The sequence below is a fragment of the Papio anubis genome, chromosome 3, assembly GCF_008728515.1.
Source record: "Papio anubis isolate 15944 chromosome 3, Panubis1.0, whole genome shotgun sequence".
In the NCBI taxonomy this organism is placed as follows: domain Eukaryota; kingdom Metazoa; phylum Chordata; class Mammalia; order Primates; family Cercopithecidae; genus Papio; species Papio anubis.
In genome coordinates this window covers 31,162,367-31,187,417 of record NC_044978.1, presented here as the reverse complement: position 1 = coordinate 31,187,417, position 25,051 = coordinate 31,162,367, and the positions used below count along the sequence as shown (strand labels likewise).

The 25,051-nt window shown below is 38.5% G+C and overlaps 1 protein-coding gene and 1 long non-coding RNA gene across 5 annotated transcripts in view; one reads left to right on the top strand and one right to left on the bottom strand.

Annotated features, from left to right (window-relative positions):
- Window positions 1–23,026, bottom strand: LOC108586133. 3 transcript variants are annotated; one of them, XR_004182626.1, is made up of 3 exons: window positions 22,091–22,300; window positions 21,761–21,832; window positions 1–503 (listed from the first exon to the last, which is right to left on the bottom strand). It is a non-coding gene; the product is annotated as an uncharacterized LOC108586133 (long non-coding RNA). The 3 variants fall into 3 exon arrangements; XR_004182627.1 differs by lacking the exons at window positions 1–503; window positions 22,091–22,300 and adding exons at window positions 20,541–20,787; window positions 22,698–23,026; XR_004182625.1 differs by lacking the exon at window positions 1–503 and adding an exon at window positions 20,541–20,787.
- Window positions 23,021–25,051, top strand: part of TMEM144 (transmembrane protein 144) — an 81,468-nt gene continuing 79,437 nt past the window's right edge. The window contains exon 1 of one of the 2 annotated variants that reach the window (XM_017959152.2): window positions 23,021–23,141. The gene's annotated coding sequence lies outside the window, so the exon portion shown is untranslated. The remainder of the gene's footprint in view (window positions 23,142–25,051) is intronic. The other variant, XM_009207766.4, reaches the window with a different exon arrangement.

The window sequence follows — 25,051 nt, the reverse complement described above, 5'->3', positions numbered from 1 at the left end:
AAGAATGTAGAGAGAAATTTGGAATCCTTTATTCATTTGTATGTGGTAGTTTTGGAACTGAGTTGGATCACCTACTGTGATTCTCACATATGTAGCCTATCTGATACAATGTTGGGGTATGTAACTACATACCCAAGTTTTAAGAATTGATAGTGAAACTGGATTGGAAAAGACAGACTGGGTTAATGTTACATACTCTATCCATTCACCCGCTCCCACCTCCCCAGCACTGTGGATTCAAGCACCAGGAAAGAAGAACTACAGGAAGGCACTGATGGAGATATTTTCATATATTATTCTGTGCAATATCAAAGCATCAGCAGCCATTGGCTTGCAAGGTAAAGAAATATGATGCAGGGTCAGGGAGCATCTCATCCTTTCCATTACCTCTCAGGTATTGCAACTTCTGGAGCACTGGTGGGTAGCTCCCATGGTGTGGACTTCAGGGTTGCCGTAGAAGGCAGCAACAGCAGCAGGTGAAGCAGTAAGTTGCCCATAAGTAGCTGCACAGAGAGAAAACATCCATGAGAGAGGCTTGTGTGTGGTAACCAGAACTACCTGGGTTATAAGCCTATGAACTACAAGACTAAGCATCCCTAAGACACAATAAGTGCTTTTTGGAGAGGTGCTGGAGGTCTTGTTTTACGCAGGAGGGTAAAAGTCAGTACAGTTCAAGTCACTCCTGCCAAAGAATGCTAGGCAGCCATGGGCTAGTGAGACTTGGAGAAATGTACGTTGCACAACAGTTTAAAATTTATTGAAGACCTACTCAACGCTTGTCACTAAAGCTGGATTCTGTGGGGAGTACACAATGTGTAAGGCACTGCCTGGACATTAACTGAATTAACAAGTGCATGAATGAATGAACATATTAAGATGGTAAAACACATCCCAAGGCCAGTGGTTCTCAAAGTGTGACCCTGGACCTGCAGCATCAGCTTCACCTAGAAATTTGTTAGAAATGAAAATCCTCGAAACCCACCTGAGACCTACGGAATCGGAAACTGGAGGAGAGTCTTGTTTCAATACAGATATTGAAACAAGCCCTCCAGGTGACTGCCCTAGTGAGAAGCCCCAAAACGAAAGGGGCAGGCCAGGAGGAAGACAGAAAGATGCCAAAAGAAGGTAGACAGAAAAGCAAAAAGTTGGGAGACGATTCAAAACAATATTTGCAGTTTATCTAAGGTTATTCTATTCTTTTTCCCGTCTTTATGAGAGTTCCATTTCCTTCCTGATATTTTATCCTTTGGATCAAAAACACGGAATATGTTAACATCACATACCCTGCCCAGCCACCCACTCTCACCTACTCAGCTCTATAGATTCAAGTTCCTTCTCAAAGCAAGTTCACAGCATGTAGAAACTGGAAAAAGAAGGAATTTGAGAGAGACTACAGTTCACAGCCCATGGAATGAAAACCAGGAGCACTCATGGCTGGGTGTGGAGGGACTGCCTAAGGAAAAGTGCCAGAGAAAAATCAATCCTTGACAGCCCATCACCAGTTATGAATCCATAAAGACTCCTTTTATAGTAAAATCACACTGTTTTCCAAAGGGCAGTCATCAGGTTCCCATGGTCATGTAACATGTAGCATAGCCAAAAATTATAAGCCTAAAAGCTTTTGGTTAGAAGCTTGGAATGGGTTCTGAAATGAAAAGATGAAAAGATACCAAGGAGTATAACACAGAGAAAAAAAATTGAATATTTTTATAAGAATGAACATGTCGTTCTCTAAATATAACACACTCCAATTATTTTTCCACAGGAAATGACCAGTGCTTTGGTTAAGAATGCATATTATATTGCAGTTCTTTGGGGAATGAAGCCACCCTTGACTGAGGTAATCATCAGTTCAGAGGCAACTCCTTGTTTTATCTTTGCACTAATTGCTTAGAGAAATAACCAGACAATATAATTTATGACAATAAATCTGCATTTACCTGAGTTAACGAATTTGTGAACAAAAAGATTCCCATCTCAGGTAGGTGCTTTTGGCAAGATAATTACTTTAGCTTAGTTTCCTCATCTGAAAAGCTAAGATCATTATATCTAGTACACAGAATGGTTCTAATAATTAAATTGCATGTTATATGTAAAGCACTTAGCACATTGCTTGATACACTCTAAGAGGTAATTGCTCATTCATTATTTTCTCTTTTTTTGCAAGGATGATACTAATGGTTAGGCACTCTCTAAAGAGATGTAAGACACTGTTGGTAAGATTCATTGATCAATACATGATTTCAGGTTCAAGAAACAGTTGTATTATTAAGTTACTAATGCAGCAAATTATCCAGAATTTGCTTCACTGTCTCCTTTTATACTTAACAAAAGACTTAAAAGATAATCAGGAATATATTCTGCATGCTACTTTGGATTCAAATCTTTGCCCATTTTTGCATTTGAAATTTAGAACTAGTCTATGGTAACCTATATGAGGCTATAGTGAGGTGATTCATAGCAATATAATTGAAATAGGGAGGTATCATAATTGAATACTTGTTTTACTTTTCTTAATAATGGCATCCATCTCATAGAGCTGGTGTGAGGATTAGATGAATTCATACATGCAAGCCCTTACAATATCAAAAAAAAAAAGTCAGCTTTGTTATTATCAGGTGGGGAAAAACAGACCTTAGAAATATTCATTTCTTACGGTCAAAATGAGATTCAGAGTTGGTCACGCCCATTTATACTTTGATCAAGGGAGAGGTCACCCAATTATTGGATGGATTTAGTCAGTTCTCCTGACAGGTATCTCCTTATTATGGAGAAACCTGTAATCGCTTATTAGAGACTGAAGTATTTGTTGCCATATCCTTAGACTCCTCTATTATGCTTTTATTTTTTCATTTAAAATATTTTTGGAGCAACTACCATGTGATAGGCATTGTGAAATCACTTTGGAAGTAGCAGTTAAAATGATATACAATGGTCTAGCAGTCAAGGGACTTATAGGATCCTACCTTCTAGGCTGGACTCCCTTCTCAAAATTTCATCTCTATCCTGTTCTCCACCTTCTTCCTCATCTACCACCCTGAGAACCTGCCCAAACCGAGCAGAAATGTCTAGTTTCAGCTCTCAATTCTTCCCATTCTATCTGTCTCAATATAATTAAGTAGATCATGCCTACATACCTCAAATATGTCCATTCTAATCATACTAAATTTGTCTACCAAGTGACAGTATTGGAGTGCTTTCGGTAGTTTTATAGATAATTCATTTTCATTGATAAATAATTCACTTACCAATCTGTCATAAGTTTCAAACTGACCCAAAGCTTATTTTCACTTATTCTATTATTGAATCATGGAAAAAAAAGACATTCTTCTTTTTGTTAAATAAGAAAAAAATGCTTTACAATTAATTGAATTTCAGCTAACAGGTGGATAGATTTCTTTCTAAAATATATAGCTTTGTGAAATAAAAAAGTTTAATAAGTTGAGTTTGGAATTTCTGCAGCCAAACATATAAGTGTCTGAGAGGCTTGGTGAACAAAAGTTCATCACGAAACATTTTTATTTCTTTTCAAGTTTTCCATGAAGAGCACAATTCAAAATTAAAATGTATAACCTTCTGTTTCAAGCAGTATATATTGTCAGGCTGGAAACTCTCAAAGGCCCTCTTACCTAAAACCTAGACCTAGAATAAATAAGGAAAAACCGCATATAATCCATTGTTTACAAATTTCCTAAAAATGAAAGATTCTCAAATTTAAAACTTCCATAAATGACATCAAGTTATCTGTGGTTAATATTAGAAATCACAAGCATACAAAGAAAAAAAAACACAAAGAGAGAGAGAGAGAGAAATTTTGGAATTATTTGAATCCAAACGTAAATATAGATAGATAAACATAAACTGTTTAAAGGAAGACTAAGGGAACATGCAACAAAAGGATTTAAAAATGATTGGATACACATAAAAAAAAATTTAAATAACATTTAGAAATGATAAAACTGTTCAAATTAAAATTCACTGAATAAAATGTTGGCCCCTGGAGTCAACTGTGTAGCTTACATTTAACTAAATCTTCTACCAAAAATAAGTTTAAAAATTGGAAAAACATATATCTAGAAAACAATCCTCTGAAAGCATTGGAGAGCCAGTGCAAGTAATATTGAGCAGCTAGAATCCTTGAGAAAGGGAAGCACACAAGATGTATTCAACATTCACCTCGGAATTTTCCTGGGGGCATTTTCCAAGTTGTGGTGAAGGCGAAAGGAGCGCAAGAAGAAGGCAGGAGTCTCACACACCAGAGGAGACAAAGTCTGGTGTTTCAGGATGCCAAAGGAGCTCTGATTTGAGGAGCAAACTATTGAAAAAGACAGGAAGCTAAGAGAGTGTCTGCAAATCTGCACCCTAGTTTCCCTCAAATTGTGGGTAAATTTCTGACTTGTGCATGTGTAAGGCAAGCCTTCAAGATACATACTAGGAAACAGCAAACAGAAAGCTGGAGTGCTGAGCACAGATTTCAGCAGTTGAACAGCACTGAGGAGTTAAAGATTAAAATGAAATCCAGAGGGAGCGTGCTAAACTCAGGTCTAGGACTTGGGTAGAACTACTTTTTTAAATTTTCTTTTCTTTTTTTTTTTTTTTTTTTTTTGAGTCAGAGTTTCACTCTTGTTGCCCAGGCTGGAGTGCAATGGCGTGATCTTGGCTCACTGCAACCTCTGCCTCCCGGAGGTTCAGGTAGTTCTCCTGCCTCAACCTCCTGAGTAGCTGGGATTACAGGCACAGTGCCACAATGCCCAGCTAATTTTTGTATTTTTGGTAGAGATGGGATTTCACCATGTTGACCAGGCTGGTCTCGAACTCCTGACCTCGTGATCCACCCACCTCGGCCTCCCAAAGTGCTGGGATTACAGACGTGAGCCACCGCACCCAACTCGGGCAAAGCTACTTTTTAAGATTAATAGTCACATCCTGTAAGTAACAAATTAAAAAGCTCATGTATGACAAAGCTTAAAACTAAGTCTCAACTGGATCAAAGTCATTCACTGAAGTGCTTTATAACTAAAAAACAAAAGCAACACTTTTGTGGGAACATCATATAGAGAATGTACAGTATGCCATCTATATTCTGAAAACCGACTGAAAATTATAAAACATGCCAAAAATAACAACAGCAAATAACCAACACAGAGGGAAAAGGCGGGAAATTTAGAAAGAAAGAAAAAACAAAACTTCCAGGCTCCATCCTTCAGGAATATCGAGGAGGCAGGCATGCACCTGCTGCCACTGAAGCCTGAGCCTTAGCCTGAGGCATAAGCTCTGCGTCACTTCCTGTGCCTGCAGGTGCGCCCTGACTGCCCGCCCGATTTCCGGGCTCTGTGCTATTGGAGTCCCTGGCTCTTGCAGTTCAGGAGCCTGGGAGGCCGCATGCATCCAAAGGCCTTTTTCCTGTGCTGTTTGCGCGAGCTGCCTTCTCCCTGCCTGCCCACCCGAGCATGACCAAGGTGGTAGGCTGCCAGTGGCCATCTCCATAAAAGCAACTGAAAGTTTCATACTGGAAGCTCTTTTGGCTGGCACTCCCACAGTTCTATGAAATAAACTTACTTAAAGCTCTATGAAGTACGAAAACTTTGCCCTGCTCTTTGACTTGCACAAATTTTGTTTGTATCGTACATTAGAAGAGAGAAAAGGATGCCTTGCGATGGCATTATTAACTAATGGGGCACTGCAATTTTTACCAGGAGGTGAACTATGCTTAGAAGACTCAGACTTTTTAGAAAATCATTTCTCCACTAAAAAAAAAAAAAAAATTGAAGGAGGGCAAGAAATTTCACAACATAGTGATAAACAATCACCATCTTTATAGTATCCATATAACTATTCAAAAATAAAACATTTTTCCTAAGACCTGTGTGGTAAGTCGGTAGATAAGAGGCTTTTGTAAAGTGCTACTTATTGGTAGCTGACTTATATGAAGTAGTCCTAATGAATAATGAGGGTTAACTAGTCTTGTTTGAAACTGTGCCTGTGAAAGTTGTAGCAGTCTTATTTAAAGTGTATAACAGTGTTCTCTTGCTTAATTTAATCTTTAACTTTATAGTATGCCACAACTATAAAGTATTAATGCTATTGTTACCCAAACAAGAAAAAAATTATTATTTTATTATGTCAAAAGTTTAAATAAGATGTTCTACTGCCATTGTTCTAGCTGTCCAGTGCATTAGCACTTCTTGAGGTGCTTAGGAGGTGGATCCATGAATTCCTTAGACTTTCTGCCAGAATTAAAAAGTGTCTGATTAAATGGTGAACAGTAAGTAGACTGAGGCAAATTTCCAGTGATGTTGTCATTTTTTATTTTGCTGTGCCTTTAGCTTGAGGATTACAACACAATTCTGTTTAAAACCAAACAGCATTAGTTCTTATCTATTTCCCAGATGGGAAATCTATTTTAAGTCAATATTTTAAAGAAATATGAAGCCATAACAAAAGCTGTCATTATTTTTTCTCTGAAGTGCTAGTTAATGCATGCAAAGAAAATAGAGCGATTTAAAACTATTCATCGTTTAATGTTTAATGACACTTATTTTCAGTATATTTTATAAGGGTAATTTTTTTTACCTCCTCTAAAGAGGAGTAATGTTTATTGACTAAAGGTAAAAAATAATGGTTTAGACACCAATTCTTTTTCAAGATCTTTGACTATATTATGCATTGTACAATGGATTTTATTCTTCATGAAATTTTTTAGTTTCCCTACCTATAAGACAGAAATAATGACTTAGAGAGAGTTCTACAGGAGACTCAGACTTTGAAATACTTAGATTGATCGATAAAACAAAGTAAAGCAAAAGATAAGGAGTGTGAGAATTTCAACAGAAAATTAGAAGCTATAAAAAAATCAGTGGGGCTAGGCGCAGTGGCTCATGCCTGTAATCCCAGCACTTTGGGAGGCCGAGGCGGGTGGATCACAAGGTCAGAAGTTTGGGACCAGCCTGACCAACATGGTGAAACCCCATCTCTACTAAAAATACAAAAATTAGCCACGTGTGGTGGTGCGCTCCTGTAATCCAAGCTACTCAAGAGGCTGAGGCAGGAGAATTGCTTGAACCCAGGAGGTGGAGGTTGCAGTGAGCTGAGATCACGCCACTGTACTCCAGCCTGGGTGACAGAGTGAGACTCTGTCTCAAAAAAAAAAAAAAAAAATTAAGTGGATATTCTTAGTCTGAAATTTTTTAGAAATCTGAAATTTAAAAAAAAATTTGATTTTAAAGGCAGATAGAACAAAGCAGAACCAAGGTTTATGAAATCAAAAACAGGTCCCTAGAAAATATTAAATATAAAAGCAAAGTATTAGAAAAATAAATAGAAAAAAATCAAAGCAGAGTGTTTAAAATATGTATTGGACACAGTTAAAAAATCAAACATAGGCATAACTGGATGTCCCAAAGAAAAGAGAAAGACGTGGTGGCAGAAACAATATTTTAAAAGACAATGATAGAATTTTCAAACTCAAAAAACACATCAATCCAAAGATTAAGTAAAATCTTTGAATTCAATGCATGTACAAGGGAATTATCAATAAACACCTCATAGTTCACTCATTAAAAAACAAAATATATACAATTGAAAAGAGAATTTGTAAACTAAAAGGTAGGTCAGAAGAAGATACCCAAACTGACACACAGACAGTTAAGAGGATGGAGAATCCGGAAAGGGCGTGAGAAACTTACCAGACATGATTAAAGGGTTTACTCAAGGTACAGAAGAAGGGAGAAGAAAATGGGACTTAAACAGTGTTTGAAGAGAAAACAGCCAAGAATTTTTCAGATTTAATAAATGCTACAAATCTGCAGAAGGATAAGCACATTTCCATTTTATAAGAAGTAAGCAATATAAAGTTTGGATAATTGAGGTTGCACTGTATTTTTTTGGAATATTAGAACTGGAAGATGCCTAAGAGATAAAATAAATATAACCCACTGATTTTATAGAAGCAGCAGCTTGAGGGGCCTACCAGTAAATAACTTGAGAGTCAGACAGAATCAGAACTCTTAAATTCAAATTAAGTGATATTTTCACTATATAAGACTTTCCTATCTAATTTTCTTAAATTAAATCAACAGCATTATCAGAAGATATAGAGCATACTATCATTTTAAATATGGATTTTCTTAAACTACTTTTTAAATCTTTCTTGTTGACTTTCATAATGTTGGCATATTGATAGTGAGAAAGGGTAATGTCAGTCACTTGTTCAAGATCACATGTTAGAGGCAGATCAGGGACTAAAATTCAAGTCTCTGAACTTTCAAGCTCAGAGTGTTTTTCACATGTATTTTTTTTTTTTTTAATGGCATTTGAGCATTGCAACTGAAACCGAAAACTGCTGTTCTTTTGCGTTCATGTTTAGCTTTAGCTATTATTTGTTGTGTGATCCATACAATTTTTTTTTTTCTTTTTTGAGACGAAGTTTTGCTCTTGTCATCCAGGTTGGAGTGCCGTGGCACAATCTCGGCTCAGTGCAACCTCTGCCTCCTGGGTTCAACGAATTCTCCTGCCTCAGCCTCCCAAGTAACTGGGATTACAGGTGCCCGCCACCTCACCCTGCTAATTTTTTGTATTTTTAGTAGAGACAGAGTTTCGCCATGTTGAGCAGGCTGGGCTGGAACTCCTGACCTCAGGTGATCTGCCTGCCTCGGCCTCCCGAAGTGCTGGGATTACAGATGTGAGCCACCGTGCCCGACTGATCCATACAATTTCTAATCTGTACTATGTGAAAGGGGGGTGGAGGACTAGAGGAGAGAATGGAAAAAGGAACTATGATTTATTGATAATAGACATCTACCTTTTCTCTACCTACCATTTCTTTCCTCACTTCTTCCAGGAATAGACCCCGTCACTGTCCTGCATGTAAGAATGAATACATGGCTAAGCTGTGGCAAAAACAGTTTATCTCCCTATTAGGACAGCAATTGGTCTAGGGTTGAGAACTTTACTCAAGCTTGGAATATTAGCCTTCTTCCAGGACTTTTAAATTAAGAACATTTACTGTCTAGTCATGAAGCGATGAGTTAATGATCCCAGGAAGAGGGATAGTGCACATCATTTCAGCCAGCTTGAGAAAATGAAGTCACTGTTTAGAAAGAACCACAGAAAGAGAAGGAAGAGAATCATACACATTAGAGCCTCCAGTTCGATGTTCCATCTTCCCTGTCCTTACCATAATTAATGTGCCAATAAATTCACCCTTTTGCCTAACAAGCTCAAATTGAGTTTCAATCACTTTCATTTCAAAGATTTTTTATTGATGCACAGATTTGTACAGATGGTCCCCAAGTTATGGCTCAACTTAAAATTTTTCAACTTTACAATGATGCAAAAGATACCTACATTCAGTAGAAACCATACTTTGAATTTTGATCTTTTCCAAGGCTATGGCTATGAGATGATAATATTCCATGATGTGGGGCAGCAGTAGTGAGCCACAGCTCCAAGTCATATGACCACAAGTACTGAAAAATGATACTGTACTCTATCATGTACTACATTCAATAAATTACATAGTATATTCAACACTTTATTATATAATAATCTTAAGGTTAGATGATTTTACCTGACCATAGGCTAATGTAAGTTTTCCAAGCATATTTAAAGTAGGGTAGGCTAAGCTATGATATTTGGTAGGTTAGGTGTATTAAATGCATTTTTGATTTAGAATATTATGAGTATATAATGGATTTATCAAAGAGGTAAGTCTAGGAGTATTTATACTTAGAACTGAAACCTTGTCAATTACAGTCTTTAAAATGTGGAACTTGATGAAACAAGATGGGATGGGGACAATGCAAATCACTCCATCCCCATCTGGGAGTACGATATGCCTGTTATGTAGTTGAGTGGTTTGAGTAGTGCCTTCCAAAAATTCGTATCCACCTGAAACCTCAAAGTATGACCTTAATTGGAAATGGGGCCTTTGCAGATGTAATTAAGTTGAGGTCATACTGAATAACAGTGGGTCCTAAATCAAATGACTGTATAAGAAGAGGAGAGGGCACACAGAGACACAAGGAAGAAGGCCATGTGAAGATGGAGGCAGAGACTGGAGTGATGCAGCTACAAACCAAGGAAGTCAAGGATTGCAAAAGCCGCCAGAAGCTAGGAAGAGGCAAGGAAGTATTCTTCCCTAGAGTCTTCACCAGGAGCATACCTCGCTGATACTGATAGCAAAAGATTTTAACCTCTAGAACTGCGGCAGAATAAAATTCTGTTGTTTTTAGCCACCCAGTTTGTGGTAATTTGTTATGGCAGTTCCAGGAAACTGGTACATGTAATAACAAAACAGTTGGTTAAATCATTGCCGATTGCATTTAGGATTCAGACAACATGCCTGCTGTGTCTGAAATTTTAGGAAAAAGAAAAATAGGCAGTACTTCACCATGTTCGTACTTCTTATAGATTGCTGGAAGATGCTGGAGAGAAATAAGCTTTAGTTAAAACCGACTCATCTGAAGAAGACTGAGAATATTCGACTCATAAAACAGGTGTCAGATGTAGGGTTTGTGGGTCTGACAATGGTACACTTTTGTGCACTCTATTTAACTAAAAGAATACAAATTTACATACTAAAGAGAATATTTACTTAGAAAATACATAAAACCAAGTTACAACATTTTAAAAGTTGATAAATACCATAAACATCACAATTTCAAAAACTCCATCCACAATGCAAAAACACCACCAGGCCTAAGAGTATAACCTTCAAGCTGGGGGAGCCCATTTGCTAATGTGCAGCCATGGCTGCTACTTCCTCCCCAAAGGGGCAGTGTAAGTAACAAGCACATGAGCTTAAGCTTCTTTAGGTTCGGGATACATCCACCTCTGCATAGAGCTTGGACTAAGATAGGCCCATTTTGCCATTGATCGGCAGTCAGGAACTATGCTGACAACAAAGCCGAATTTTCTACCTTCACAGTATAAGATGCTTCATGATCTTCTCTGCTCTCCTTTCTCTGAGATTGAGTTCATTGTTACCTCCTCTTTCTCCCTCTGATTTATTCTCTCCCTGTACATTCAATAGTTACCTCTGCTTATTTGCAATATTACACTTATTTGATGACATTGACATTTGTTATTAGCTGTATGCTTTTTTTTTATTTTCAGGTGAAAAAAACATGAAAACCCAACTCAAGCATCCACAAAAAGAAATTTGGTGGGCTGTGATCTCTAGAACATATAGAGGTAGAGTAGTTTCCTGCAGTTCAATCAGGTCTGGCTGTGTTTCTCTGTGATTCTCCTGGCATTGCCCTTGTCCAAGGGCTGGTTTCATCCTCAGGCTGATTTTCCCCCAATCACAAAGTAGCTGCCTGAAGCAACAGACCTTACATGCCCCCTCTTTTATGTTTAAGTAAAAAAGATTATAAGCATCCCATCGCCACTCAACATTTCTGAGCTTTGTGCAGAAGCCATTCTTAATAAAAGAGTGTCATATAGGTTTATGCCTTGGTTGCATGCTCACCGAAGAACCAATAACTATACTAAATGATTTCGAATTGTCCCTGGACTTAGCTATGGAATTGATCCCACACAAATATGTAATCTCCTGGCTGCTACACAGTGGGAAATGGTTAAACGTTGGGTATGCAAACAAAATGTCCATCATAATCACGGTGGATTCTCTTTTTATAAAACTGTGAGATCCTAGAAGATAAAACCATGAGGTCCTGGAAGATGGAGACACTGTTGATTCACCCCTTTATCTTCAGGTCCTAATCTATGGCTGGCATATAATGAATATCGACAGCCACCTGAAAGAATGGACAAACAAAATAATAATTGATTCTCCCCAAAACTATTTTTGTCACCAGCCATTTCTATAATTCTTAAAGAATATTATAACTGTAATAATCTCACTCTCTACGGTTACAATTTTTATTAATTGCTTCCTGGCTCTTTCATTTGATTTCAATACATTGCCAATTATTTTTAGAGCTGCCATTAACACAGATTTCAATCACTGTCCTGTTTTCCCCTTGAGCAGTGAAGCGGTTGTCATGGAAACAGAATCCAGTGCCTCTTTCTAAAGCCTCACATCAATGCAATTTGATGAGAGGAACTAACACACTCTCTCGTACCTGTATTTTATACATGTGAAGATCTATTGCCTGAAAAAGATGCAAGTCATTACTGGAGTAAAGCATACTTGATGATGCATGGATTTGACAACTTGTCCAAAAAGATGTATCAGAGCTCTCATCTGGAAATAATGCCCTAATCAGTGTAAGAGAAAGGTTTTAATGCTTGAATTCACTAAAAATGTGAAGTCACAAGGTAGATTTTATTTAAAGGTGGGAGGAAGAATAATTTTAATTGGCACCACTCATACAGCACCAAGTCACAGACTAGTAGCGTTTCTCAGAGAGCCCTATATGGTGATTATGTGGGAAGAAGCCTCGTTTCCCTCAACTCCACCCTATACAAAAAAACTGGATTTGAAGTCTAATCCAGGTAGAATGGAGGTAGGGGGAGGGAGTAACTTCCCAAGCATCTCTGGATGAGGTAGCTCTGTCAGCCAAGGGAGACCCTTTGGAGAAAGTCTGGTCTAGGCCTCAGCTTCCGCACTTTCAGCAGCTGGGGGAAATGTATATTGGCTACATGGGCAACTCTGTAGTAAACCAACAGCATCAATTACGTATAAGTATAAAGGATTCATCACCAAATTTTTTATCACCTTCATCAGGCCTTTATGGAAATGATTCAAAAGAGGGTCTAGTTACAGGAGGGTCTAGGACCAGGTCCTAAAATCTCAGCTAGGACAAATTTAAATAGAACAACCTTTAACCTTGTCAGCATGCTGGAATATTTTATTTGGTGGCTGGATGTGCTATGATGAAATTTTCTATCATGTCATGAGATGTTTGCATAGAGTAGCCTGTGTATCTCTGAGGGTAGCCTGTTAACCCAAGGACATGGTCTAGAAGAAGCCAGGATAAGGCAGATACAGATGACAAAGGGGCCAGGGGAGTTGGGATGGGAGAAGGTTATAATACTAAGGCCAACTATGCCCACAGGGACCTAAAGCACAGCGACCCAAGCAAAACAGATCTAATGAGTAGAAGAGCTACAGCCAAGTAATCATAGAAGCAGTATTGAATCCTAGAAACAAGCAGGTAGCAATGAGCTAATACGCCAGAAACAAAGCTGGAAAGGTACGTGTACAGACTGGAAAAGGATTCATAAACTGAGATCAGTATCAGAAAAAGGGACGAGGCAGTTGATGAGGCTGGGCTGTAAGTTGGGATCCTACCCAGTAGATTTTGTTGCAGTAGATTTTTACCAGTACAATGTTGTAAACTGGGCAAACAAAAGTCTTCTTTTTGGTTTTGTTTCATTTTTTATTATCTGATTGTTTGGTTTACAATATGGCTCTGTCAAGACTGTATTTTAAAAGATAACAATCAGTATATCTGCTCTTGGTCTATGTGTTCTTGGTCTCTGAATAAAAGGAAGATTATCCTTGAACTAGATCACAGCCGATTCTCCCAGCTGTCCTGGCTGCTCCTTTTTTTTTTTTTTTTTTTTTAAATTTTTGCTTGCCTTCATGTCAGCCACATCCCAGCTTTTCCCAAGGAACTTTCAGTTATAGTTATAGGAGCCATCCCATCACTTTTCTAGGAGAAAATCAGGTCAGTGTTATTACAGGAGTTGGTTCCACATACCACCAGGTTTAGAAATATTTTTTTTGTCAAAACATGCACAGGCTTCCTAACATCAAATACCACTACAACAAAGCCAGACCACATTTGGCCTAATTTTAGGACTCAAGGGTATTCAAGGCTGGCAAGATCTATGCCAGGCACTTGGAGTTGCTTTCTTGCCTTCTTCATACTAGGCCTATTTCCAAGGGGCTGGGTATAGATCTTGTTTTCACTTGTTTTGTTTTGAACAAAATTCTTGAACTGCTCCTATGTGGACTCTTCCTTTTTGATCTGTACCACTTAAACCATATACCCCACCCTGCACCACTTGCCCTCACTGTGCCCATTCTTGCTTTCTCACTCATTCTTGTTTTGACAATCCCACAACACTCCCCTCACTCACTCCGCGGTAGAATTCCAGGAGGACTAGATCTGAGTGAAGCAGTATTATAAAAGATGACGTCAGAGGAAAGCTCAGAGCTGGGCCAAAGCCTTGTAAGCCTTTGGAAGGACTTTGGCTATTACTTTTAGAAAAATGGGAAACCATTAGAGCAAGCTTGTCCAACCTGTGGCCCAGGACGGATTTCAGCACAGCTTCACACAAATTCGTAAACTTTCTAAAACATTATGAGATTTTTCTGCAATTTTTTTAGCTCATCAGCTATTGTTAGTGTTAGTATATTTTTTGTGTGATCCAAGACAATTCTTCTTCTTCTACTGTGACCCAGGGAAGCCAAAAGATTGGAAGCCCCTGCTTTAGAGGTTTTTCAGCTGAGGAGTGGACATGGTCTAAAAATAATGAATAGGGATCATTCTGGTTGTTATGTTAGAAATCAACAGCAGAGGGAGCAAGAGGGAAAGTAGGAAATCCAGCACAACAATTCAGATTGACATGATGGAGGCTTGATCCAAGTTGTCACAGTAGAAGTAGCAAGATGAGGTCAGACCCAGATATATATTTTGAAAATTGAGGGAAAAGGATTTTCTGACAGATTGGATATGGGGTATGAGAGAAATGATGGAGGCAAAGCTGACTCTAAAGGTTTGGGTCCGAGCAAATATTTTAAAACTTACGTAGTATTTCCGGAAATCATGATTGTGCCAGACACAATTCTAAGCACTTTACCAATCACAATTCATTTAATCCTCAAAACAACCTATGAGATACATGCTACTAGTGGGCCCAAACTTGATGCACAGATTCCCTAAATGATTTGTGCAAGTTCCCAGTGAATGCTGTTGCCAGTAATTGAGATGAATCAGTACATGAGTAGAACAGATTTGGAGCAGAACTAGGAGTTTACTTTTAGACTTTTTAAGGTCTAGAGACTACTGACAACCCACCTGTCCAGGCTCAGTCCACTTTTGCTTTCAGCTGATATTAGTCCATGGTGTATACTTCTTAGCTGTAGTGTTATATCAGGTACTCCAGGCTGGCATCAGGGGTCCCACAGCTTGGTCGTCCACTGAAGCTAGTGATATGCTGGTAAATGCATAACAACTAGCCCTCCAGGGGGAAAAAAAAAAAACTAGCATTTGCTGAGTATTTGCTGATTTGGGTGGCGTAAATATTCACACCATAGCTGATTTTACACAACTGCCATGATGTTATTGAAAATGGACGTTGGAAAAGGTGCATGCTATCTGCCCTCTGCTGTAGTGTGCCAATGACTGGAGCCACTACAATGATTTTAAAGCCCTGGTTAATATCTAGAAATGGTATGTCAGGGCTCTCAAGTGAGAAGGAGAATTTATAGTTGGAGACATAGCCAAGGTAGCTGGGAAAAATAATTTAGGCTTGAACTAGAGTTTTAATTATGTATGATAAAGAAAGTATAGACAGAACAAATTCAAAGAGATGGAATAATGGAGGGGCTGCATAACTACAGGAGAGCGAAATGATTGAAATAGCCGATTCTGCGTTAATGTCATGAGGGTAGGGAGCAGAGATGACTATAATGGAATCTGAAGAGATTTTAAAGTCAGGTCAACCAATCAGAAGAAGTCTCAGAAGTAGGTAAAGGTGCAAAAATGAATTTTATTGCTCCAATCAGTGATGAAAGGAAGCATTTGAGAACTCCAATATCAGGCAGTAGCAGAAACACTCAAGTGTTTACTAAATGACTGCTCCTACAAAACAGCTGATCCAGGAGGAAATTTTAAAAATGTTTCCAATGCAGTGTGTCCAGGATAGGTCAAGGAAAAGCTCCATAAGTGATTTATGTATAATATAAGGTTTGGGAACCTGGTAAGTACCAAAGGCAGAAGGATTCAGGATATCAAGGAGTCCCAAGAGCAAATAAAGGACACCTAATGATGAGAGTAGAGTTTAGGGTCAGAACAGCACTGACTGAAAAGAATGGGATGAAGATGACACAGCAGTGACATACATAGGTGGGATACATAGGTGAGAACTGATGCTGAGACCTAAACACCAAGAGAGAAGTTAAGCATGCTTAACAAAAATTCAGAAAGGGTCCTGTACACATCACCAAGAAATTTTTTAGGTTTATTCTAAAGGCAATGGATGTCAAGAGAAAATACCATTCAGGGAAATAACATGATGGTTTACTTTTACAGTAGTGTGGAAGATAGAATGCAAATAAGCAAGACTGAAAGTAAGTGAACTAATTAAGGGGCACATCATGCAAAAGATGATGAGGGTGTGAACAATGGCTGTGCCAATAGGAATGGAATAGTGAGGCTGATTATAGAGCTACTTTAGAGTTAGAACTGACATAGCAGGATATCTGGATATGGATATCTATTAATATAGAAGGAATAGGCAGAAATTAAGAATAATTCCCCCATTTTTGACTGTGGAAAGTGAAAGATAGAGAAAACTTGAGGAGGATTCCCATATTTTTAACTAGAATGATTCAGTAAGCAGTGTCATTCAGGGAGATAGGAATGTAAGAAGAAAAAGAGAAATGGGAAAATGTATGTTCATCAGGACTCTTGATTGCAAATGAGAGAAAACCCAGCTGCCTTAGCAAAAAATGGCTTTTATTGCTGCACTGAATCCAAGAAAGAATTAAACCAACAAACAATGGTATAGTGGACTGTGGTAGCTATAGTGTTGTCTTCTCAGAATGTATTATAATATGCTTTATAGTAACTGTATCCTCCTCTCCCCATGTTTTCTGCAAAGCTCTATCTGACTCTGACCTATCCACAGACACAGAAGTAGCATATGAGCTGGGTCTAGCCAGAGTGATTGGTTCAAAGGTGGTCATGAGACCTAAGCTACACCAATCAGGAGGCTTCATTAGACTTCCCCTAGAGTGTTTGTCTTTGGGGTCATCGTTTAGGAGGGATGAAAAGACACTGGAGCAGCTTGCAGCCATCTTCCTCAGTGCCCTAGAAAAAACATAACTGCATGAAGTCCAGTTGAGACTGATGCAAAAGCTAAAATAAGCAGAAATGGGAGATATATAAAAAGAGAAAGCTAGCAGTCCTGAAGTGCCAGAAGCATAAATAGAGACCTGGTTACTGCAGCTATTTGATTATGTTAGCTACTTCGATGTCCTTCCCAATTAGATAAGAAAATGAATACTTTTTTCCTTCTTAGTATAGTTAGCAAGGGTATCCATAATATAAAGTACAAGATTCTTCATTAATACCTGTTGAAAGGATAGCCTATTGGGCCCCAGGAAAAACTAGATCTAGCCACTGGAACATCACCAGAATCTAGTTCTCTACTTTTCATTTGTACCTCTCTCTGGATGTCAGTTTTATTCTTTCTCACTGCAGACTGTTCTCCTTCTTGTAGTTGCAAATGTGATTATAAACAAATGCCAAGTTTTACTTCTGATAGGTTTCATCTCTGAAGGGAACTGCCTTTCATTTTCTGTGCTTCCAAGGTCAAATATTCTAAGGAAGGATTGTAACTGACCCACCTTATGTCACATAATGGATCAACCAATTGTAACTAGGGTCTTAAAATACTATGATTGGCTTAGCTTGGGCCAGGTTGACATTCCTGAACCAATCAAATGGGAGCCGGGGTGGTGGGCTCATGTAAGAAAATGGCAATGCTCATGGAAGCTGTAAAATTAGACCAGGAAGAGAAACTATTCTAAGAACAGAGGTTCTATTTCCAGAAGAAAGGCAAATATAGCTATGAGAGCCTCTTGTAGGAAAGATGGTATTTTAAACATGTTGAATTTGAGACCCCTGGAGGGTCAAAAGGAGGTCAAGGAAATGTGACCAGTTGAAATTATTACTCAAGCCTGCAAGAGACAATTTATGCATTTGGCTGATTTTGATCAAAGAGATTATTTCAGATTATAAATTTCAAATTCCGTATATGGCTTTACCCCAAATTTACCTAGGTCTCTAGTTTTCAAAACAACTTTGCACACGTGAAATGATTATGCCCTGTAATACAGTGGACATTGTCAATTAAGAGAACGGGTTGTGAATCACAGAGGCAAGACCTTAGGAGAAAAAAAAATCCTGATCTATGTTTCTCCCCTATGAGGGAAGAGACAAAGCTATGGACTAGCAGAGCCTAAGGACCCCAAGATTTTTGGTCTGAGAACCTGTAGTATTGCAACTGAGAAAGGGAAGATACGTCTAAGGCAGGTTTGGAGTAAGTTCGAGTTGTCTCTCAGACATCCAAGTGGAGATACTGAGTAAGAGATTAGATATATGGGACTGGATTTCAGAAGAGTGATCTGGGAACTCCAAAATTAAAAGGTTAGGAATAAAAGGAAGAGCCCTCCAAGGAGACTAATGAAGAAGCTTTGAGAGTAAAGGAGAATAACCAAGATAATATGGTGTTCTAGCAGCCATGTGAATGCAAAACATGAAAGAGAAGGGAAAAATCAATTGTGACAGATGCTGCTGAAGAGTGACACAAATAATGACAGAGAATTAACCATTGGATTTAGCAAACTGGCTGCCATTGGTGATTTTGACAGTTTCTATGCAGTAATAAGAGCAAAAGGCGAGAGTTACACTTTAGCCACAAATGCCAGCAGACAAGGCAGAAATTAGATGGGTCATTGTCCTGGAAACTAGAGTATTTATGAGACACAGCATCTAACATCTTAGGACTCTGACTCATCTATGTTCATAATGTTCTGTAAGCCCCAACCCTTCCCTCAGACACAGGGACACCACCTGAGGGAGAGAACTCGGGGGTTGGAGGGCTGTGTAATAACTGAGCATTGTTTGTGTTTTACTTTTTGCCAAGGCAGACTTTTGATAAAGCTTCTGCCTAAATTAACAGTTCAAACTAAGCTTTAAATCAAAGTTAATATTTTTTCTTCTTACCAGCAGGTGTAGAGAAAGAACAAATCAACTATGACAAAACTAATAAAACTACATTTTATCCTCATGTTGGATGTGTTACCTGTGTTAAATCTTTGACCCTCATGTGGGTCAAATTTTTATTATGTTTTCACTAGTAAACTTCCCATATCAATTCATAGCTTATGCTTGATAATTTTTTCAAGTATATCTGATTTTTTCTTACAATTGTTAATATTTGGCAATTGTTAAGCTGTATCTTACTGGTGATTTTAGTTCATGAAATTGAATAACATCCAGGTAAAATCCTAAAGGTAAAAATCAGGATAAGTTTGAAAATGGGTCATCCACCTGAAAAGTGGAAGAATAATGGGAAGAGAGTCAAAATGAGAGGACTCAGGAGCTAGAAACAAAAAAGAGAGAGGGAGAGAGAGAGAGAGAGCGAAGGGGTAGTGGATGAAGCAGGCTTAGATAGTTTTTGAAAGTGTGTGTAAAAAGACACGTTACAGTTTTCACCTTCTGTAGATAATTATTTGCATGTGTATTTCAGATCTAATTAAAAGTTTCAGAATAAGGTGCATATCTCAACAATATTTTGGAAAGCATATTAAGAACTAATAACACAAGCACTGAAATCAGAGAAAATTTGGTTTAAGAACTAGCAGTACCACTTTTTAGCCACATGGATCTGAGGAAGTTACTCTTTGAGATACAGAATCCTCATTCATAAAATGGAGGAAATAATAGTATGTAACTCAGCAAGCTGTTCTAAGAATTGAACAAGATAATGCAGATAAGGCTCTTTTTGCAGTGCCTTCCCAAATAAAGGCTCAATAATTATTAGTAGTTATGGTTAGTGTTATTATATATCATTGAGAAGTCTTTCTTTAGAAGCCTTTTCCATCAGTACCTTCTTTTTTTCTTACTTATTTCTCCAGCCCTATTAGGGCCCTTGATGAATCTCATCAATGATACTCTCATCAGCACCTTCAATGAGCCTTCTCCTCTGTCTTTTCATCGCAGGTATTACGCCAACTCTCACCCTGTGAATCTACTGACTGGGGAACACTGCTTAAGAAAATCACACAGCTGTGTCAACAAGCAAGGTAGAAACGACCATGTGCATTTACTGGGGGAGAGGGGGGCCATTTGTAAGATTTGTAAGATTACTTATGCAAAAGGATGTCCTGGCTAAGATTGGACTCAAGAGTTTTAAAATTGTTGATGAGTAAAATCAAGTAGAAACTTTTATTTAAATGTAACCCTATGAGCAGTTTTTGGTCTCTAAGACAGATATTTTGAATTACCTGGACAGGCTGTTTCCTGTTTTCTTTTTAAGAAAATCAACAGATGAGGTCTTTAACTATACAATCTCAACGCACTTTTGTTTTTGACAAAATTGTGGTGACCTGTGGGCTGAAGTTAAGTGTTGTGGTTTGATCATTGTGTAAGGTAGAATCAGAGCTGGATCTCAAAGAATGTTGACTTCATTTCTTCTTCTTCTTCTTTTTTTTTTTAATTAGTTGATTTGTTCGGTTTATTTATTTATTTATTTATTTATTTATTTTTTGCTTTGGGTTTTGGTTTTGTTTGCTTTAAGTTTTGGGAATTCATTGCAGGAGACATGGCACAGAAGACAGAGGCAAAAGCAGCTTTACTGAAAAACAGAGCATGAGTAGAACGACTTCAAGTCCCATATGGCACCACAGTGAGAAGTGACTTCCTCTGAGCTTCTTAGAGAATCCAACAATGTCCTGCTCCCTTGGGGAGCTGCAGCCATGGGCACATAGGAATAGGGCTTCCACCAAGAGTCCCGTCAGTCGCAGCAATGGGAGGTCTTCCTCACACAGCTTTGATGATAGTGGTTGCTAGCTAGAGCAAGCTAGAACCAGAAAGAAAAGCTTTGAAGATGCCACAGTTGGAGTCTGAGCACCTTGAGGCTCCCTGTTGGAAACTGACAAACCTAATTGTGGGACACTTGGATGCTAAGTTCCAGTAAACATGCTGTGGGAGGCACTGTAATTTAGTCACTAACGTTTAAAAACTGTCTAGTTCTATATACATATTCTGTTGAAGACTTCTTCCAACCACCTTGTATTATAAATTTAAAATATGAAATACAAACTCTTTATATGTCTTGACTCAGATTACCTAGGAAGTGACAGTGACTTATTCATCAATGTTTAGAATCATAGTAAGTTATAGACTATAGTCTGAGAAAATTACCTGGACCAAGAAAGCAATGTCCCTGACATTCGTGAGTCTGGAACCAGAGCTGCCCATTAAGCTAGGTGCAAATTTATCAGAAAACAATATTTTTCCCAAATACATATTGCAGTCATAAAATGCCCTAAAAACCCAGTTTTTAGAGGGACTACTGCTTACTTACTGAGAAATTTTATTCTCTGAAATCATAGACTATCAGATGCATTGCTGTTTAAAATTATTGCAATAAGAATGAAACATCTCACTGTTATCTGGAGGAGTCAAGTCATTGTGATCAGTGAAGCCTTGATTTACAGCCCCTGTGCAAAGCTTCAAAGAATGGGTCTCAGGACACAACATTTGACATCTTTTTTAACTTCATTTCCAAGAAAACAGGACTGCTATGGTTTGAATGTTTGTCTCCCCCAAACCAATGTGTTGGAGGTGGAGCCTAACGAGAGGTATTTGGGTTATCAGGGTGGATGCCTCATGAATAGATTAATGCCCTCCCTGGGGTAGGGAGCAGTGAGTGAGTTCTTACTTTATTCGTTCTCAAGAGAGCTGGTTGTTAAACAGAGCTTGGAACCTCCCTCCTCCCTTGTTGCTTCCTCTCTCACCATATGATCTCAGCATACAACACCTCCCCTCACCTTCTACCATGAGTGGAAGCAGCCTGAGCCTCTCGCCAGGAGCAGATACTGGTGCCATGCTTCTTGTACAGCCTGCAGAACAGAGAGCCAAATAAACCTCTTTTCCTTAGAGATTGCCCAGCCTCAAATATTCCTTTATAGCAACACAAAATGGACTAAGACAAGGACCATAGGTCCATTTCACAGTACAGAGCTGAGGTTGACCCCTTTTATACACAACCATACTTGCTTAGAGCCCATAGAACATCACCTCATTTACATCACACCTAAATTCCACTCTTCAGCAAAATCCTATGTTAACTCTATATTTTCCTTTGTTTGATGAGATACCTCACAGTTGCTCTGTTGTGCAGTCCCCACACTGCAATGAGTCAGTAAACTCGATTGGTTTGTTTACAGGTTGTCCCTGGTGGTTTTAGGCTGATCGGGCTAAGACAAACCATGTCTTATTTTTTAAATGTCTCCTTTAAGCAAATGTTATTATCTGTATTTTACTCTATTCTATCAGCAGAAGTAACAAAGTTGTCTAATTGCACCAAAAGATGCTTATAGCGTAAAACTTTCTATGCTGTAAACATAGAAAGTTCTTGAAATCAAAAAGAAAAAATTACTGTCCTTAAAATGAAAAATATATATATACACAGAGTTGGGGCTTTTTCACTTTACTAAAGCTCGGGCTGTGCTTCTTACAATAGAACAATGATCAAAAAATAGAACTTTTTTTCCTCCTTTATAATATGACCAAACAAGGGTTAGTGGCAATGAGCACTGCATCACTTAAAAGATACTGAAAAACTTGAAATACTGATGAATGTCTAGCAAACACCTTCTTCCCAATCCTCACTCTTGACCTAAGACCTTGTTTCCTATTTCACTGAGAAACAGAGAAAAAATTAGACGAGAATGTGCACAAGCTCCTACCATAAGATCTTCCTACCTTCCTCTAACTGCACCTCTATACTGTTACTATCAAATGCTCCTCTGTGTCCCTAACAAAGGCTATTTCCTCTCCTTTTGCACTAAATTCTATGTACTCATGCCTATGAGGAGACATTGTTCCAGTAATTATCTCCTTTCTTCTGCCTGAGTCAGCTTCCAGGATGGCTCCCAGTGATCCCCACCCTCCTGGTATCCACACCATGATGCAATCTGCTTACACTCTAAATCAGGGATGAACCGTGTGACTAATAGAACACTGTAGAAGGGATGATGTGTGACTTCAGATGCTAGGTCACAGAGGACAAGGACACTGCCCCCTTCTTGGATTTCTCACTCTGTGGAAAGGCAGTAACATTCCATGAGACAAGCAGTCCTGTGGTGAGGCCCATGTCAAGAAGGCCTGAGATCTCCCAACATCAACTACAGCCAATTCGTCAGTCATGTGAGTAAACCACCTGGGACGTGGATCCTCTCGACTCAACCACCTTTTCAGGTGGCCAGAGCCCTAGCCCAGCTCTGACTGCAACTTGATGAGAAACCCTGAGTAGGAAGCCCTGCTTGAACTGCTCCCACATTACTGATCCCCAGAAACTATGAGAGATAATACATGTTTAGTGTTCTTTTAAGCCACTACATTTTGGATGGCTATATTTATTACCCAGTAACAAATGACTAATACAGCTCCTGTGATCAAAACACTTCAGAGGTTCGCCATTTCTCCCAGAGAAATATCCAAAGTCCATAAGGCCCATGAGGCCCCTCACATTCTTCCCATCCCCCATTATCTCTCTAACTCCATTTTCTACCCCTCTCCTTCTTACCACCTCAACCTCAGCTACAGTGACTTCTTTGCCCTTCCTCAAATCTGCCTCAGGGCCTCTGTACTGGACACACTCCCAACTCCCACTCCTTCCTCCAGACCTTCACTCAAATGTCTCCCTCTCAGTGAGGACTTCCTTTCCTAAAATGCAGTACCCCCAACCTTCACACCCACACACCCACACACACACTCACACACACACACACGCACACAGTCTCTAGTCTTCCTGGCTCCTTAATTTTTTTTTTCCTTAGGACATATCACTATTTCATATACCATATATATCATCTATTATCTGGTTTCCCTTTCTTAGATGTAAGTTAAGTTGGTGCAGGGGTTTTTGTCTGTTCCCAATGTCTAAAAGAGTGTCTGGTTTACAGTAGATACTCCATGAAATTTGTCAAATGAATACACCAGTGTTAAGAGTATAAGAGTGTAATAGTACCTTCAAAAATGCCTCAGAGATAAATCTTTTGATTTATCTTTATCTTTAGATCTACCGCCACTTTAGCCAGTTCTAAAATTTACTACTAGAAAAACCTTTTCTTTCCTGAAGAACTGTCTCACAAAAATAGCAGTTAAATAGGAAGCTAACCTAACCCACTGTTTGCCTTTTCTCTTGTGAAACTCAGACCAAAATTGAAAGTCATCTATAGTAACTATGTGTTCTTGGCATCTAAACTCTGTTTTGTTTCATCTTGACTTTCTTAATTTCCTAGGTTTTTCCCTTTGTTCCTATTATTTTATTGTTTTTATTCTATATTGCTTCAAAGACTTTATGAAATTAAGTCGATTATAAACACAAATATAAGTAAGTATACTAGTGTTTTCTTAAGCTCACAATAGATTATTATAGTTATCTTTGATTCAGTTTATTATAATTACAGAATTATAAACTTTTCAAGGAATAAATCTTTAATTTTTGTGAACTCTCCTTTTAAAATCAACAAAGATAATATTTTTATTATTTATTGGGGTATGCTTTTTTTTTGCTTTTTTGAGACAGAGTATCGCTTTGTCACCCAGGCTGGAGTGCAGTGGCTCAATCTCAGCTCACCTCCCAGTTTCAAGTGATTCTCCTGCCTCAGCCTCCCAAGTAGCTGGGATTACAGGCGCCGCCACTGCATCTGGCTAATTTTTTGTATTTTTAGTAGACGTGGGGTTTCACCATGTTGGTCAGGCTGATCTTGAACTCCTGACCTCAAGTGATCTACCCACCTCGGCCTCCCAAAGTGCTGGGATTACAGGCGTGAGCCACTGTGCCTAGCCTGGGGTATTCTTACTGTAAAACATTTTACATGGAAAATATACTTTGAATCAGGAGAGAAACATTTCAACACAGCATCGTTATTTCTTAGTAAACTGGCACATTTTTCCTAATTTCAGATTATTCTTGGAAATTTTTGTTTGCTTCTATGATATAATAAAATTCTACTTGAAAATTATGTGTTAAATTGATTCCTTCTCCATTTCCAAAAAACAGAGGAAGGGTTATTTTAAACAATAAAGTGGTTGATTATGTTATCCAATGA